The sequence below is a fragment of the Pseudorca crassidens genome, chromosome 2 (assembly GCF_039906515.1).
Source record: "Pseudorca crassidens isolate mPseCra1 chromosome 2, mPseCra1.hap1, whole genome shotgun sequence".
NCBI classification, from domain to species: domain Eukaryota; kingdom Metazoa; phylum Chordata; class Mammalia; order Artiodactyla; family Delphinidae; genus Pseudorca; species Pseudorca crassidens.
The window spans coordinates 21,916,396-21,934,266 of NC_090297.1; the positions used below are offsets into that span (position 1 = coordinate 21,916,396).

Below are 17,871 nucleotides of genomic sequence, written 5' to 3' on the forward strand. Positions count from 1 at the left end.
GAAAAGATTAAAATGTTTGGAAAATCTGTATCTGCCAGCATGAGCTTGACAGCTTTCCAATATCCAAAGAATTTTCTGATGAGATTGGTAGTGACATTAATTAATACAATTGTTTGATATCTTATAATGAAAAGTCAATATCTGGAAGACCTGTATATCTCAGTGAACCAATATTTTCCAAATGAGGAAAGCATGATGTTTCAAAATTACATAGAGGTAAAAGATTCAAAGGGCAAGATAGACCAATACATTGCCTTGTTCACGGATGACAAAAAGTTTGTTGATATGATTCAGTATACATTGCAACTAACTTTTAAGAAACTACCATTTGTGGAGTTCTGATGTAGAATCAAAGAAAAGTATCACCAGTTATCTGAAAAAGCCATTAAAATATTCCTCCCTTTACAAATACACACACATCTGTGTGAGGGCAGATTTTCTTCATATACTTTAACCAAAACAACATATCACAATAGACTGAGTGTGGAAGTGAATACGAGAATCCAGCTGTCTTCTATTAAACCCAACATTAAAGACATGGGCAAAAAAAAGATGTAAATCAATGTTACTCTTCTCCCTAAATTGTTTATGTTTTGAAAATTTTAGTTATTTTCCACTAAAAACATTATTTATGTTAACATGAAACGAGTCTATTATTGGTTTTTACATTTAAAAACAAAAATTTTTAGAATGTCTTAGTTTTCATTTTGAAGACGGTAAATATTGGTAGGTATACCCATGTAAACAAAAGTTCTCTGGGGCCCTCAATAATTTTTAAGAATATAAAGAGATCCTGAGGCCAGAAAATTTGAAGATCAATGCTCCACAGTCTCAGTTCACCACCCCGCCCCGTCCCCCCATTTCCTTTGAGCCTAAGACGCCCATTCATCTGGGACTGGCCTTGTTTCTTTTTCCTGCTGGACCCTTGTGCCTTAGGGGACCCTGTTCCTGGGGCCCGAGAGGCGGGGGTGGGGAGCAGCCCACAGCTGGGAGGTGTGTGGTGCTCACTCTGCGTCTTTGAGGAAGTCACATCCCTATCCACCCCCAACACCCTATCCCCACCCCTAAGTAAGTCCTGTCCTCTTCTTGGGTTTAGGCTCCAGCACAGTGGAGTAGGGACAACTGTCCTCCAGAAACTATCCTTCTCCAGGCAAAGGACTCCACTCAGGACATCCTCCTGGTCCCTGCCCCTTATGCCACCCCTGCCCAGGCTTGTTGAGAAAGTCTTCCCATGAGGATCAGGATTTGAATAAGGCTCATGAGGTGCTCACCTGGGTACAAAATTTAAGGGAGCGCCCAAAACCTCAGTAATCAAGATAAATAATATTTGGATGCCATCATTTGAAGAATCAAAATCAGTATAACTGATGCTTCCTTTTGCCCCAGGCTCTAATACGGCCCTACCTGGCACTATTATGATCCTGTCTTCATTTAAACTTTTGGTATTTTGTTCATCATGGATTTCGAGGGGTTTGGGGGTTTTTTTTTTTGGTATTAATTGATTTAAAAAAAAATAGTCTCACCATGTGAATGGGGCACACACAGAATAGCCCAGCTCACCCATTCAGTCACTCATTCATGCCTTCTCTGGACAAACTCACTGCTGCTGGCCTGGGCAGAGCCCTGAGGCTTCTGAGAACAGACCTCGTCTTTGTCCTTCAGTGGCTCACAGGCCATTTTGCAAGAGAGAGATTCAGAAATAGATAGGTGCTTAGTGTTAGGATGGTGGAGGTTCTAGATGTCAGGGTCATTCTGAGTGTGCCCGTGACCCAGACTTGACGGTCAGGAACGACTCCTGCTTATGCTGAAGGAAGACAAGGAGTTAGCCAGATGCAGCTGGGAGAGAGGAAGACGTCTGGAAGAACAGGAGAGGATGTGCCTGTTCTCAGGGAACTTGAGAAGTTTGGTTTGGCTAAAACTTAAAAGGTGGGTGGGGTGGTGGTGAGGAGAGACAGGACCTACAAAGCAAGCATCAGTCAACTGAAGTAGAGTCTTGCATACTAGGCTAAAGGAGTTTGTATTTGATTCTGCTGGAAATGGGGAGTCATTGAAGGATGTGGAGTTTCAGGTTTATGGAATATGGCTTTGACTGTTGTGTACAGAATGAATTGGAGGGGCCTCAGGTCAGAGGCAGGGAGATAACAAAGAGATAACTGCAACTGTCCAGAGCACCAAAGGGAAGCTTGGAACATGGCAGAGAGGATGGAAATGGAATGATTTGGGAGATAGAATGGACAGAACTTAGAGATGCACGGGATAGTGGTTGAGAGAAAGGGAGGAGACACGGATGGCCAGGTTGTCTGGCCCAGATGAATGGAGCTGGGTGGCGTCTGTCTTCACGGAGATGACACTGAGGAAGAAGAGTGTGGGGCATAGAGGATGAACTTCGTAGGGGCCATATCACAGGTGGAGTGCCTGAGAAACACCCAGGAGGATCCAGGGTTAAACCCTGAAGAGCCCAACATTAGAAGAGAATGGACTTCCCTGGCAGTCCAATTGTTAAGACTCTGCACTTCCCTTTCAACAAAATTCAACACCCATTTATGATAAAAACCCTCCAGAAAGTAGGCATAGAGGGAACCTACCTCAACATAATACGGGCCAAATATGACAAACCCACAGCCAACATCATTCTCAATAGTGAAAAACTGAAACCATTTCTTCTAAGATCAGGAAGAAGACAAGGTTGTCCACTCTCACCACTATTATTCAACATAGTTTTGGAAGTCCTAGCCATGACAATCAGAGAAGAAAAAGAAATAAAAGGAATCCAAATCAGAAAAGAAGAAGTAAAACTGTCACTGTTTGCAGATGACATGACACAATACATAGAGACTCTTAAAGATGCCACCAGAAAACTACTAGAGCTTATCAATGAATTTGGTAAAGTAGCCAGATACAAAATTAATGCACAGAAATCTCTTGCATTCCTATACACTAATGATGAAAAATCTGAAAGAGAAATTAAGGAAACACTTTCATTTACCACTGCAACAAAAAGAATAAAATACCAAGGAATAAACCTACCTAAGGAGACAAAAGACCTGTATGCAGAAAACTATAAGACACTGATGAAAGAAATTAAAGATGATACAAACAGATGGAGAGATATACCATGTTCTTGGATTCTTGGAAGAATCAACATTGTGAAAATGACTATACTCCCCAAAGCAATCTACAGATTCAATTCAATCCCTAACAAACTACCAATGGCATTTTTCACAGAAATAGAACAAAAAATTTCACAATTTGTATGGAAACACAGAAGACCCCGAATAGCCAAAACAATCTTGAGAAAGAAAAATGGAGCTGGAGGAATCAGGCTCCCTGACTTCAGACTACACTACGAAGCTACAGTAATCAAGACAATATGGTACTGGCACAAAAACAGAAATATAGATCAATGGAACAGGATAGAAAGCCCAGAGATAAGCCCACGCACATATGGCCACCTTATTTTTGTTAAAGGAGGCAAGAATATACAATGGAGAAAAGACAGCCTCTTCAATAAGTGGTGCTGGGAAAACTGGACAGCTGCATGTAAAAGAATGAAATTAGAACACTCCCTAACACCATACACAAAAATAAACTCAAAATGGATTAAAGACCTAAATGTAAGGCCAGACACTATAAAACTCTTAGAGGAAAACATAGGCAGAACACTCTATGACATAAATCACAGCAAGATCCTTTTTGACCCACCTCCTTGAGAAATGAAAATAAAAACAAAAATAAACAAACGGGACCTAATGAAACTTCAAAACTTTTGCACAGCAAAGGAAACCATAAGCAAGATGAAAAGACAATCCTCAGAATGGGAGAAAATATTTGCAAATGAAGCAACTGACAAAGGATTAATCTCCAAAATTTATAGGCAGCTCATGCAGCTCAGTATCAAAAAAACAAACAATCCAATCCAAAAATGGGCAGAAGACCTAAATAGACATTTCTCCAAAGAAGATATACAGATTGCCAACAAACACATGAAAGAATGCTCAACATCACTAATCATTAGAGAAATGCAAACCAAAACACAATGAGGTATCACCTCACACCGGTCAGAATGACCATCATCAAAAAATCTACAAACAATAAATGCTGGAGAGGGTGTGGAGAAAAGGGAACCCTCTTCCACTGTTGGTGGGAATGTAAATTGATACAGCCACTATGGAGAACAGTATGGAGGTTCCTTAAAAATCTAAAAATAGAACTACCATACAACCCAGCAATCCTACTACTGGACATATACCCTGAGAAAACCATAATTCAAAAAGAGTCATGTACCACCATGTTCATTGCAGGTAGGAACAGGATGGTCAAGATGAAGGAGGAGGACCAGGGGACCACCACGCAAGACCCAACAGAAGAAAGTTTCAAGAGTGTGGCAGCAAGTGGCCAATGGTGTGAAAAGCCTCAGCGAGATCCAGCACAATGAAGACAGGAAAGCAAACATTGCACAGGGCCACTCAGAAATCTATCTCCCTGATCAGATGGACAGTAGTTTCCTAAGTATGCGTTCAGGAGTGAATGAGAGGCAAGGAAGTGGAATGTCAAATTCTCGTTTGAGAAGCTGAGTTAAGCAAATAAAGGCTGTGTGTGGACCTTGTATGTATCTTGATTTAAACAAACTAACTGTAAAATATATATATATATATATATATATATATATATATATATATATATATATATATATATATTTGTTAGACAGCTGGGAGAACTCAAACACAAAGTATTAGATGGAATTAAGAAATCGATGCTGGGAATTCCCTGGCAGTCCAGTGGTTAGGACTCAGCACTGGTCGGGGAACAAAGATCCCGCAAGCTGCAAGGCACAGCCAGAAAAAAAAGAAAAGAAATTGATGCTAATTTTGTGAGGCTGTGATCGTGATATATTGGTTATATACTTTTAGATTTTTAATTCCTTATCTATTATACACACATATTGAGGAATTTATAGGTAGGATTACACAGTATCTCAGTTTTGCTTTAAAATATTCCAGGAAAAACATGCCAGTGTGCTAATCTCAAATGAGAAGCAGGAACCCAACCTGAGACAATGTGTACTCAGGTCCTTCCGAACCCAGAGCCTCCCCAGTCCACACGGCCCTCACAGGAGGCCCAGCAGAGGTAGGCCTCTTCCTTCCAGATACAGGACCAGGATCAGTGTGGACGTCTTGGGCGGAACCCCTGCCTTTGCCAGTAGCCTCGTCCTTGGCGCCTCCAATACCCACCACCCAGGCCCTTCCTACTTCTGCTGCCTTCTCTCCAGTCACAGGTCCCCAGGTGACTCCCACTCCCTTGGCCTTCATCCCAAACATAATCCCTTTGTACCAATAGAACCCTTGAAATCACCCAAAATGTAACCAGCCTAGTCTCCTCTGGGTCTGGGGGCTCATACATCCACGCCTTCATTCATGCTCCCCTCCCTCTCTCTGCCCAGCTGACTACTGATCATCCTTTAAAGCTGTTCAGGCCTCCTTTCCTCCAGGTAGTTTTTCCTAAGCCTCTCCGACTCTTTCACATCCTGCCTCTCCCCCAAGACCTGGTTAAGTGCCCATCCCCTGGGCTCCCAAAGCTCACTGAAATTGCCTGTGTGTGTCCTTCTGCCACTAGGCCTTAGCTTCTTGAGGAATGAGCCCATGTCCATTCATTCACCTGACATCCTGCTGACTGCCCAGTACTGTGTTGGGGACACTGTGGGAATAAAACAGGCAAGATTCTGGCCCTTGAGGAGCTTATACTCTAGTCATGGAAAACAGACAAAAATAAGTACAGAGATAAATGAACAAGGTAATTTCAAATTGTGATGAATTCAATAAAAGAAATAAAAATAGTGACATGATGAAGATTGGATAGAGGGCTACTTAAAATAGAGTGACCAGGGAAGGCTTCTCAGAGGAGGTGACATATAAATGAAACTAGAGGCAGATATACCATGAAGCCAAGGAATTAAGCTTTAAGACCCCTTCCTAGGCCTTGTTCCTAATTGCATATTTATAATTTTGTGTCTCTTAAAGAGGGGCCCACATATTGTATAAGCTTCAGAGTCCTACAAAACCTGTGTCTTCCCCTGGCTAAAATCTAAAACGTGAAAAGGAACAAGTCAAGAGAAAATCTAGAAGAAGCATATTCCAGGCACAGGGTGTCACGTGCAAAGGGCCTGCAGTGGGAATAAGTTCATCATATTCTGAGCTAAAAATAAATGTGTCACATTCAGGGAACTGAAAGGTCACTGTCCCCAGAGAAGTGGGAAGAGTAAGATGAGATCTGAGGGCAACAGACCCCAAATCACTCCTACGCCATGGTAAGGAGTTTGGGTTTTATTCTATAAACATCAGAGGGCCTGGACTATGTCAAGCACATGAGCAGCAGGATCTCTCTCTCCAGCTGCTGGGCAGAGAATAGAGGGTAGGGGACAAGAGTGGAAGCAGAGAGACTATGTCAGAGGCAAGAGATGGTGGTGACGTGGACCAGAAAGTAGCATTTCCAATTCCTCTCTCCATCCCCAGCACCCAGCACAAGCTTGGCCAGAGTAGGAGCTTAACAAACATTTGTCTAGTGAACAAATATCTAGCAACTAGCAAGATTGACTCTTTTGTGAGGGCTGCAAGAGGGCTGACCCAAGAAGATGGTAGAGGCCTGATCTCTCCAGTGACAAAAGAGCACCAGTGGCTGCCTGCTCCCCAGAGCAGCCTCCAGGCAAGGCAGAGTGAGCCCTCTACAACCTCATTTACTCAAAGTGTGGTCCTTGCACCAGCAGCAGCAACACCACCTGTGAGCTTGTTAGAAATGTAGAACCTGACTCTACCTCAGGCCTGCTGTTTCAGCATCTGTATTTTAACAAGATTCCCCGGTGATTGATGCGCACACTGAATGTTGAGCAGTGCTGTGCCTCCACACGCTGTCAGCCACATACTTGCCTGTCCTAACACCTTCCATGGCTCCCCATTGCCCAGGACCAAGTGCAAGCTCCTTCCCCATCTCATCTCCCACCAGCCTCTACTACCACTCACCCTCTACTCCAGCCACAATGAACTTCTTGCTGCTTCTCTAAAAACTATTTCTCCTCAAACCTCTGTGCCTTTGTACATGCCGTGGCCCCTACTGAGAATGCCTTTTGCCTATTGCTTTACCTAGCAAAATCTTACTCATCTTTGAAGACCTAATCTAAAGAGTGCTTCCCCCGGGACGCCTTCTCTCTTTGCCCCAGGCAGAATGAGTTGCCTCCTTCTCTGGGTTGCCATGGTACTGGGCACATTCCTCAGCATAGCATCTGACACTGTATGTTGTAAATATTGATTTCTGTGCCCTTCCTCGCCAGGCTGAGAGCTTCTTGAGGGCAGAGACTAGATCATTTTTATCTCTTTATCTTCAGTGTCAGACATTAAAGACTGAATGAATGAATGACCAAGCCCTGACAATTATTCAGAGGAAACTAGTATGAAGGAAAGGTGTCCAGTCTCTCTGGAGGGAAAAGGCAGGGTAGGGAAAAGGCCTCTGGAGTCAGAAAGACCTGGCTTCTTAACTGGCTCTGCCATTTACTTGCTGTGTGACCTTGGGCAAGTGACTTCACCTCTCTGAGCCTCAGTTTCTTCATCTGCAAAATCTTATAAGCCAAACAATGTTTCCAAAGATAAGCATGCAAAGTAGCCACAAATGGCCAGGACTTCCTCTCACTACTGGCCCAGTCACTTGGAGCCAGGGGAGGGGACTGTGGATCACCAGTGACCCCAGGGACTCTAACCCACATACTGGCTTTCCTGCCAGCTCTGGACAGGGTGTTGGGCTAATGCCAACAAAGCTTTCAACGCCTCAGGAAGGGAAGGAGCATTCGGAGGGAGAAGGACGAGGAGACTCAGACCACTCAACTTAACACGTGGGCAGGGCTCCCTGATGGATCAAGGCCGGGCAGCAGGCCCAGGCCCAGCATTTAGCTGGGGGGTGGGCTAGGGGGGCATAAATATTTATGGAGACAAGAAGAATTCTACCACCTGTATCTCCCACCCTCTGCCCTGCAGAGTATTCAGTCCCAACCCCCACTGACTGCCATTCCCATACTGTCTGCAAACAATCCCAGCCCCTTAGGGGACCTAGAGAAAGGGCTCCCATCCTCAGCTGGACAGTCAGAGGGACCACTGAGATCTGGGCAGAAGGAATTACGTGCTGATTACTTCCCCAGTGTGGACTGTGGGTTGGGACGTTGGGTTTACCAGTCAGACTGGCCCCTAACATTTGTGGGGCCATTTGGGGTCAAGAGTACAAATGTCTAAATATTTATAAGCTATAAATCAGTCATATCTAACTTCATGCACATTCCATGAATCAGCAGCTCCTCGCAGCCTGGCAAGCCTGGGAGCATGGGAGGGGCACTGGCTCCAAGTGGGCACTCCCTCCAGGATCCAAGGACTCCGAGCTCTGTGGGGGAGGGCATGACTGGAGGGGAGCCAGAGCCAGCCCACCTAAGCTCAGGGCACTGGGCATCATTCACTGATTAAATGAACAGACACCTCTTACCCATGATCGTATTTCCTCCTCAAATCAGCCTTGCAAGGTGAGTTTTACAAAATGACCATTTTTCCAGCAAAAAAATGATGTCAGAGAAGGAAACAGACTTGTCCACAGTCACATAGCTGGGAAGTGGCCAGTGAGATTTTGAACTCCAAGGCCCATCCTGTCTCTCCCAGGCCGAGCTGTGGCCCCTGGTGGAAGCAAACGACTCCTTGGCCAACTCATCCACTCACAGACCTGTCCTATTGCCTGAGAACAGGCGCTTCAGAGGCTGCAAGGCCCCGGGAAGAGTTGCCTTCGACCTGGGGCCCTGCTTTTACCTTTGCTCCCCAAAGTGGGGAATTGAACAGGGCAAAGGCAGGGGAGGGACTGCTCTGCATTCATCTAACTCCTGCCAGGCAGCGTTGAAGCTGGAATCAAATCCTGGTTCAAACATTAAACTCACCCCATGACTCTGTGTCTCTGTCTCTTCACTGGTAAAATGAGGATTTAAAAATGAGCCTAAGAGAAAAGGAAATTAAGAAAGTAATCCCATTTATGATACCATCAAAAAGAATAAAATACTTAGGAATAAACTTAACCAAGGAGGCAAAAAAGTTGTACACTGAAAACTGCAAAATATTGCTGAAAGAAATTAAAGAAGACACAAATAAATGGAAAGACATCCTGCGGTCATGGATTGGAAGATTTAATATTGCTAAAATGTCCATACTACCCAAAGTGATCTACAGATTCAACACCCTATTAAAATCCCAATGGCATTTTTTGTAGAAATAGAAAAAATAATCCTAAAATTCATAAGGAATCTCAAAGTACCCCCGGGAGTCAAAACAATCTTGAGAAAGAAAAACAAAGCTGGAGGCCTCACACTTAATGATTTCAAAACATATTACAAAGTACAATAATCAAAAGAGTGTGGTATTGACATAAAAACAGACATGAAGACCAACGGAACACAATAGAGAGCCCAGAAATGAATCCCTACATATATGGTCAAATGATCTTTGACAAAGGTGCCAAGACTACACAATGAGGAAAGGATAGTCTCTTCAACAAATGGTATTTGGAAAACTGAATATCCACATGCAAAAGCATGAAGATGGACCCTTATCTTAAACCACATACAAAAATTAACTCAAAATGGATTAAAGACCTAAACATAAGACTGGAAACTATAAGATTCCTAGAGGAAAACCTAGAGGGAAATCATCATGACATTGGAATTGGCAATGATTACTTGGGTATGATACCAAAAGCACAGGTAACAAAAGGAAAAATAGACATTTGGAACTATATCAAACTTAAAAACTTCTGTGTAGTAAAGGAAACAATCAACAGAGTAAAAGCCAACCTACCAAACTGTAGAAAATATTTGCAAATAATATAAGGGATTAATATTCAGAATATATAAAGAACTCTTACAACTCAATAACAACAAAAAAATTTTAAAATGGGCAAAGGACTTGAAGAAACATTTCTCCAAAGATATACAAACGGCCAACAAGCATATGAAAAGATGGGGAGGGATGGATTGCGAGTTTGGGATTAGCAGATGCAAACTATTATATATAGAATGGATAAACAACAAGGTCCTACTATATAGCACAGGGAACTATATTCAACATCCTGTGATAAACTATAATGGAAAATAATATGGAAAATAATGTATATATATATATATATGTATAACTAAATCACTGTGCTATAGAGCAGAAATCAACACAACATTATAAATCAACTATACTTCAATAAACTAAATTTTTTTTTAATTGCCAAGAGGCAGGGGGGAAAAAAAGCATATGAAAAGATGCTCAACATCACTAATCATCAGGGAAATGCAAATCAAAACCACAATAAGATATCACCCATTAGGATGGCCTCAATCATAAAAGTAGAAAATAACAAGTGTTAGTGAGGATGTGGAGAAATTGGAACACTTATGCACTCACTGTCGGTGGGAATATAAAATGATGCAGCCACTATGGAAAACAGTGTGGAGGTTCCACAAAAAATTAAAAATAGAACTCCCAAATGATCCAGAAATCTCACTTCTGGGTATATTTCCAAAAAAAAAGTGAAAACAGGATCTTGAAGAAGTATTTGTATACCCAGGTTCACAGTAGCACTAGTTACAATAGCCAGGAGATAGAAGCAACCTAAATGTCCATCAACAGATGAATGGATAAACAAAATGTGGTATAATGGAATACTATGCAGCCTTAAAAAGGAAGGAAATCCTGTCCTATGCTACAACATGGATGAAACTTGAGGATATTAATAAGTGAAATAAAACAATCACAAAAAGACAAATCCTGAATGATTCTACTTATATGAGGTTTCTAAAGTAATCAAACTCACAGAAACAGAAAATAGAACGGTGGTTGCCAGGGGCTGGAGGGAGGGAGAAACAGGGAGTTGATGTTCAATGTGTACAGAGATTCAGTCATGCAAGATGAAAAAGTTCCAGAGATCTGTGGTATAACGTGCATATAGTTAACAATACTTTAAAATTGTTAAGAGGGCGAATCCCTCTTACATGTTTTTTACCACAATAAAAACAATTTTTAACGGGTCTCAGAGATGGCAGATTTGAAAATACATTGTATAATTTTAACTCGGAATCATATGGCTCAGCTTTTTTATTTAATAGTTGTGTGACATTTGGTAAAACTGCTTCCCCTCTTTGGGTCTCATCTATAAAATGAGGACAATAACACATCTACCCTATAGAGCTTTTTGTGAGCACCCAGCAAGATAAAGGATATAAAGTATTTGGGAAAGGACAGTGGTTAAGATCACAGACTCTGGCGTCAGACAAACCTCCGTTCAAATCCTGTCTCTGTCCTGGCTTCACGACCATGGTCAAGCTTATCCTTCCCTGAGCCTCAGGTCCTTCCCCTGTAAATGGAGCTGATAATATTTCAAGCACATAGCTCCCAGCATGGTGCGAAGATTCAATGAATAATGTAACACAATTTCAGGTATTCATGAGCAACAGCTCTAAAAAGCTGTATCTACAGGGAATCCAGACAATCAGCTGATTAGATCAGATCAAACGTTTCTCAAAATAGCACCACTGTCATTGCAACCGTTCACATCTAGCTCATCCCAAGTTTACCCCAGCTTGAAGCCACCTATATCAAGCTTCCAGATATATCATTAACCCTGAAAACTTCTGGGAACCAGTCACATCTTTTTATGGCAGCTAGAGACAGTTGGCAAAATGCTATCAGCCGATTCTCGCCCAAGACAATTTCACCTCCATAAGCCTCTGTTCATTCATCTGTTTAAAAAAAAGAATCCTAACACCACATCATAGCATTTTTGTAAGGATTAAATGGAAAATGCCTGATCTATAATAAGAGCTCAGTGAATGCTAGCTACTGTTAGTCTTACTTCTCTGCCCCAGAAAGGGTTAGAGGCGCCACCTTTGGTTCCCGTAACAAATCACACTGCATTATAATGGCTGTTGATTTCTCTTTCCGTTCTGGGCTGGGAACTCCCTGGGTACAGGTCCTCAGGCATTACACACACACACACACACACACACACGCACACACGCACACGCGCGCACACACACACACACACACACATACAGACAGAGTCACATTGTCCCTCATCCTTCACTTCCAAACCTCTCACACCAGCTTCAGCCACTCCCAGCCCTTAGATTCCCTGGGACCAATAACACACCATAGTTCAGGGACTTCCCTGACGGTCCAGTGGTTGGGACTCCGTGCTTCCACTGCAGGGGGCACGGGTTCAATCCTCGGGGAACTAGGATCCTGCATGCCATACGGCGGCCAAAAAGTATAAATAAATAAATAAATAAAATAAAGGTTTAAAACACCATAGTTTAATCATTTCCCTTCTGTGAGTCCTAGTTTTCACATCAATAAAACAGAAATGATATGAACATTGACCTCACAGTATAGCTTTGAGGTTGAAAGCAGGTAAACTTCTAACATGCTCAATAAGTGAGTTACCTCCTATTCTGGCCTCCCCTGATGCTTGACATTTGTGCCCTGGCTTGGCCATGCCTCTGTGCTTCTGGTCATATCCTCTAAAAATTCCCCTCATGGAGTGGTTTCACTACCATTTGTCCAGGAAACAGAAGGATTTGAGGGGCAAATAAAGGGAACAAGTTTCCTGACCTCTGGGGAATTCTGCACTAGGCTCTACATGGTTTCCAGTACAAGGAGGCTAGCACCACGCTAGGTACATTTATTGGTGGATGAATGGAGCTCATTGTCCGGGAAGAGGTCAGGGAAAGGGTCTAGGGCCCCAGAGATGGGGGATGGCCTGGGCATCAGAGTTTCCCAACTTTCTTTCTCACTTGGGGCCCACCTGATCCCAGGTTTATATATTATATTGATGAGACTCAGTCTCTGCTCATCTGATCTAGGACATCCCTGTGGAGTTGGGGGACCCTGAGCCTGGCCTGAGTCTCTCCTTCTGGGTCCAAGATACCCAGGTAGTATCTGTCTGTGAGTCACCCTCCCCCACTTCTTGCCTCCTGGAAGTCAGCCAGGGCAGGGAAGAGGAAGCACCCAAGGAGGTGCTTCTTCCTCTGGGTTTCCCCAGCAAGGGCACACCTCTGTTATACCAGGAATCATTCTGACATCTTCAGGGGCTGGCCCAAGGGAAAATGTAGGTTGCAGGACACAGGCCCTGCGGTCACACAGACTCAGATCTGCACCTGGCTCTGCTCTTTCCTAGCTGATCTTCAGCCCTTGAAGCCTCTCTTTCTTCATTTGCAAAATGGTGATAATAGAACCTTCCTCATAGGGTAAGTTATAACCGCAAAATGAAGCAACTGATGCACGAGGTTATTGATCAAAAACTGTGAGCTCCTCCCTCCCCCTCAGAAAATGTTTGTTGAATGAATGAATGAATGAGCAAACAAATCAGCAATGTACCAAAGCAGCCACATATCTCCTCCTTTGGAAGCAGCAACCAAGGGTGGCTGAAGAGAAATACGAATTACGATCAGGAATTACGATCAGAGGATCTGGGCTCTGATCTCACCCACCACCTAGAGTGAGTCTCTCCCCAGTTCTAAGCCTTGGGATCTTCATCTGCACACACCCCTCCCCAACCAAACCTCAAACACTATTGCGAAAAGGAAGATGGTTGGGTGTGGTAAAGGGTTTGGTCAAGAGTAAGGCATTTGGGGAATTGAAACGGACTTTATAAACTGAAGAGATCTGCAGAAATTTTTGACATGCTTCTCCCATCAGCCAGCTGAGCTCAGCTCCAAACTTAGACCCTGAAGGTCCCCTCCTGTAGAATTAAGAAGGGGGGAGGGGCTGCCGAGTGGTGGTCTTCCCCCCACATAGTCTCCCCCACCACCATCTCATTCACACACACACACACACGCACACACACACACACACTCTAAGCACCTGGAACACAGCTGTGTATTCAGTCAAGAGCTAAATCAGAACTTCCTGAATGCTTGGGGAGAGACTCCGCTGGTCCCCTCATTCTCTACAGATGAGCAAGTGTCTGGGCAGCAGCCTCCATTCACCACACCCACATCTGGACCTGCCAGTGAAGGACAGGGGCTACCAGCCTGTGCTCTGTCCCTACCCCCTGGAACCTGCTGGGGAAGCAGGTTGTGAGCCAGGCACTTTGTACCAGCAACCTGGTTATCCTCTTCATCATCCCCCTGGAAAAACCCAGCAACTAGTGAATTCCTAAGTACGCAGCGCCGTACCAGACCCTTTACCTCTCCTGATCTTCAGGCTGGGGAGACAGCGTTATCCTTATTTGACAGTTTGGGAAACGGAGGCACAGAGCGGGGATGTGACATGGTCAAGGCCACACAGCTAGTAAAGCAGATGGCTTCCAGCCCCTGACATCTAGGTAGCCCCCTCTCATCACCTTCACCACTTCCAAGTGAGGTCTCTGAGGTCACTTCAGCACTGCCTTGGCCTTAGAGAACCAAAGAGGGAATTAAATTCCCTGGGAAAGTTTGGTCACGAGGAATTCTTTTTAAGCAAGAGCCTCTGGGCCTGAAGAAGATGCCAAAACATTCCCTTAAAAGCAGAAACACTGGGACTTCCCTGGTGGTGCAGTGGCTAAGAATCTGCCTGTCAATGCAGGGGACAAGGGTTCAAGCCCTCGTCCGGGAAGATCCCAGTTGCCGCAGAGCAACTAAGCCCGAGCGCCACAACTACTGAGCCTGAGCTCTAGAGCCTGCGAGCCACAGCTACTGAGCCCGCGTGCCACAACTACTGAAACCCACGTGCCTAGAGTCCAAGCTCCACAACAAGAGAAGCCACCGCAGTGAGGAGCCTGTGGGCTGCAACAAAGAGTAGCCCCCGCTCACCGCAACTAGAGAAAGCCTTGCGCAGTAAGGAAGACCCAACGCAGCCAAAAATGAATTAATTAATTAATTTTAAAAATTAAAAATAAACCCCAAAACAGAAGCACTTGTTTGCTTAGACACAGTCTAGGGGCCATGACCTTGGTCTCCTGAGGACATTGTAACACACCTCCTCCTGGCCCGGCCAGGCCTGGGACGCCTCTTACCTGTCCCGGGGCAGCGGCCGCCTCTGTCAGGTCTGAGTATCTGTCTGCAGCCCCGGCCTCTGTGCTGTCTGGAATCGCAGAAGTGAGGAAACAGAGCACATCCCTGCCAAGTCACCCACAGGAGGAAACGTCATGACCCCAGGGCCCCTCCACAGAAACCTCAGAGTTGGGTCACCCAGGCCCTGGGCGCTGCTCGGAGGTTTCTCGCAGAGAAAGGGGCAGGGTGGGGTGTGGGCAGCGGCCACCGAGCCGGGAGCTGGGGAGGAGGCAGAGAAGAAGCAGACAGGGAGAGAGCAAGAGGGGTGAGAGCGTGCATTCGAGACAGCACAAGTATGAGGGAGAGGGGAGAGGAGACATGAGCGAGAAAACAGAATAAGAGAGAGAGTCAGGGGAAAGGAGAGATGGAGGAGACAGGCACACACAGAGAGACAAACGTAAACACAGAGAGAGAGCATGAGAGGAATGAGATTTGAGGACAAAAACCAAGGGAGTTACAGAGAAAAAGATGAGACAGTAAGAGCGCCTGTGTGTGTGTGTGTGTGTGTGTGTGTGTGTGTGTGTGTGTGCGTGCATGAGCATGAGAGAAAAGACAAAAGAAAGGGAGAGAAGGAGGAAAGGGAGAGGCAGCTGGAATATAAAGAGGATGAGGAGAAGGGAGGAACTCGGGACAGCTTCTGTGGTCAGTGCCATGGCCCGGCTGGGCTCCCCTGGCGACCAAGGAGCACCAAGGCCAAGGAACCGATGGGGACAGAGCCCTGCGGGGCTGGGATTGCCGGGGAGGAGGGCTCTCAAGACCCGGGGCAGGAGTTTGGCAGCGAGTGAGTTGGAGGGAATAGGTGAGGGTGAGTAGGTGTGGGCAACTGAGCAGGTGAACGCAGGTGAGTCTGTCAGTGAGCCTGTGCGTGAGTGTGCATGTGTGTGAGCGTGCGTGCATGTGTGTGTGCATGTGTGTGAGCATGTGTGTGTGAGTGTGCGTGCGTGCGTGTGAGTGTGCATGCGTGTGTGTCTGTGAAATTCCGGTGGTGGAGGCTTTTTGTGTGAACAGAGGTGAGAGATGGGCCCAAGCTCCCTGCCTCAGTTTCCAGTCTATTTATCCATGCATTCATTTAACCAATAAACGTTTATTGAGCCCCGCAGGCACCGGGCACTGCAGAGGACACTGTCTAAGGAAGCAAGCCCCTCAGCTGAGAGCCAACCCAAAAGCCTCCCACACAGGGCGGGAAACAGGTCTAGACAGGACCGGGGTCCCACAGCCGGGCAGGTGCAAAGCAGAGGTGGTAGTACGGGCTCCTGACGCCCCATGCAGGGTCCGGCCTCAGCTCTGCCCTGGGTGTCTGGACTGGCCCCCTCCTGCTCTTTGGGACCCCACTGCTGCTCCTTATCAAAGCCAAAAATGGACCTCAAAGGACAAACCACCTTTAACATGTGAAGAACTAGAGCCAAAATCTGCCCCCTCCCCCAGCTGCACCCCCATCACACACAGGTGGACACACTCAAACCACCTAAGCACACAACCCTTGCACGCTCACGTACACTCAGTACACACCATCATGCAGAGATACCCAGTCATAATTACATCTCCCTACTCACCTGCACACTCACAAGCTCAGGTGTCACATCTGTCATGCCCTCACTCACAACTGCCCAGCGTCACCTCCTTCCTCGTGCTCATTCACACACTCTCCTCAGATCCTAAGATGTGGCCCAGGCCTCCTGAGAGGGACTTTGAAAAGGCCCAGTTTGGTCATCCCTTCTCATCTCCCTTGGAGGCATTTTGAGCCTTGAGCACCTGAGACAGGAGAGAACGTGGTGGTCTGTTCATCACGTTCAACCTTCACACAAACTATCCACCAGAGCTGAGGCCCTAGCTCTGCTCCCCAACCCAGATCCTCTTCTCCCAAACTGGCTTCACCTTCTCAGCCATCCCCCAGCCACCACGTTCCAGAGGCACAGAGGGACCTCCAGGATCAACCTTGACCACAGACTGAAGGACACCTGGCTCAACTCCAGGCTCACGCCTGGTTTTCAATAGTCCCTCATGTATGTGCACGGAGCAATCGCAGTTCAGCACTCTTTGAGATTATCAATAATCAGGGCAGGTAGGCAGAGGTTATTATCCGCATTTTACAGATGAGGAAACCGAGGTTGACTCCTCTCTCTCACACCCACGTCATTCTGTTACCAATTCTGTCAGTTCTACTTCAAAATATATCCAAATCTGAATCTAATAAAGCCTTTAGATCCAAACTTCAGTTTGTAGGAAATACAGGCAACAAAGGAACAAATTAAAGGGCATTTCAGAGAAGCAATCTGCCAAATCCAGAATGTGAGACCAGGACAATCTACAGGAGAACTGACCCGGTTCCTTCGACAACCACGGCGGGGGGAGGAATGGCGAGGGGGCTTTTAATCTAGGAATCCCTACATTAAAAGAGACTTAAGAGATATAAAAATCAAATGCAGGAACTTCCCTGGCGATCCAGTGGTTAAGACCATTCTTCCACCGCAGGGGACACGGGTTCCATCCCTGGTCAGGGAACTAAGATCCTGCATGCCGTGCAGCGCAGACAAAAAAAAAAAAAAAAATCAAATGCAACCTGTGGGTCTTGTTTGGAACCCGGATCAGTCAAGTCAACTGTAAAAAGATACATGTATCAGTTAGGGTCCTGGAAAGAGATGGCACACTCAACGTGGGCAATCTGAGGAGGAAGGGATTACTTAAAGAGATGCAGGCAGGTCTAGAGAACCAAAAGGAATAGTGTAGTCGTCCAAGGCTGCCAAGAGTGGGATGCCCTTTTCATCCTGAGGAGAGGGGGCAGTTGCTGG

General features: G+C 45.5%; 1 protein-coding gene across 9 annotated transcripts in view; it reads right to left on the reverse strand.

The window, feature by feature from the left end:
- The window catches only part of PTAFR (platelet activating factor receptor), a 37,106-nt gene that overhangs the window by 8,387 nt on the left and 10,848 nt on the right, over positions 1-17,871 (reverse strand). Inside the window, exon 1 of one of the 9 annotated variants that reach the window (XM_067725054.1) lies at positions 15,046-15,760. The exons of 7 other annotated variants lie outside the window; for them this stretch is intronic. The gene's annotated coding sequence lies outside the window, so the exon portion shown is untranslated. Of the gene's footprint in view, positions 1-8,953; positions 8,993-15,045; positions 15,761-17,871 lie in introns of those variants that run through there. One more of the 9 variants, XM_067725056.1, reaches the window with a different exon arrangement.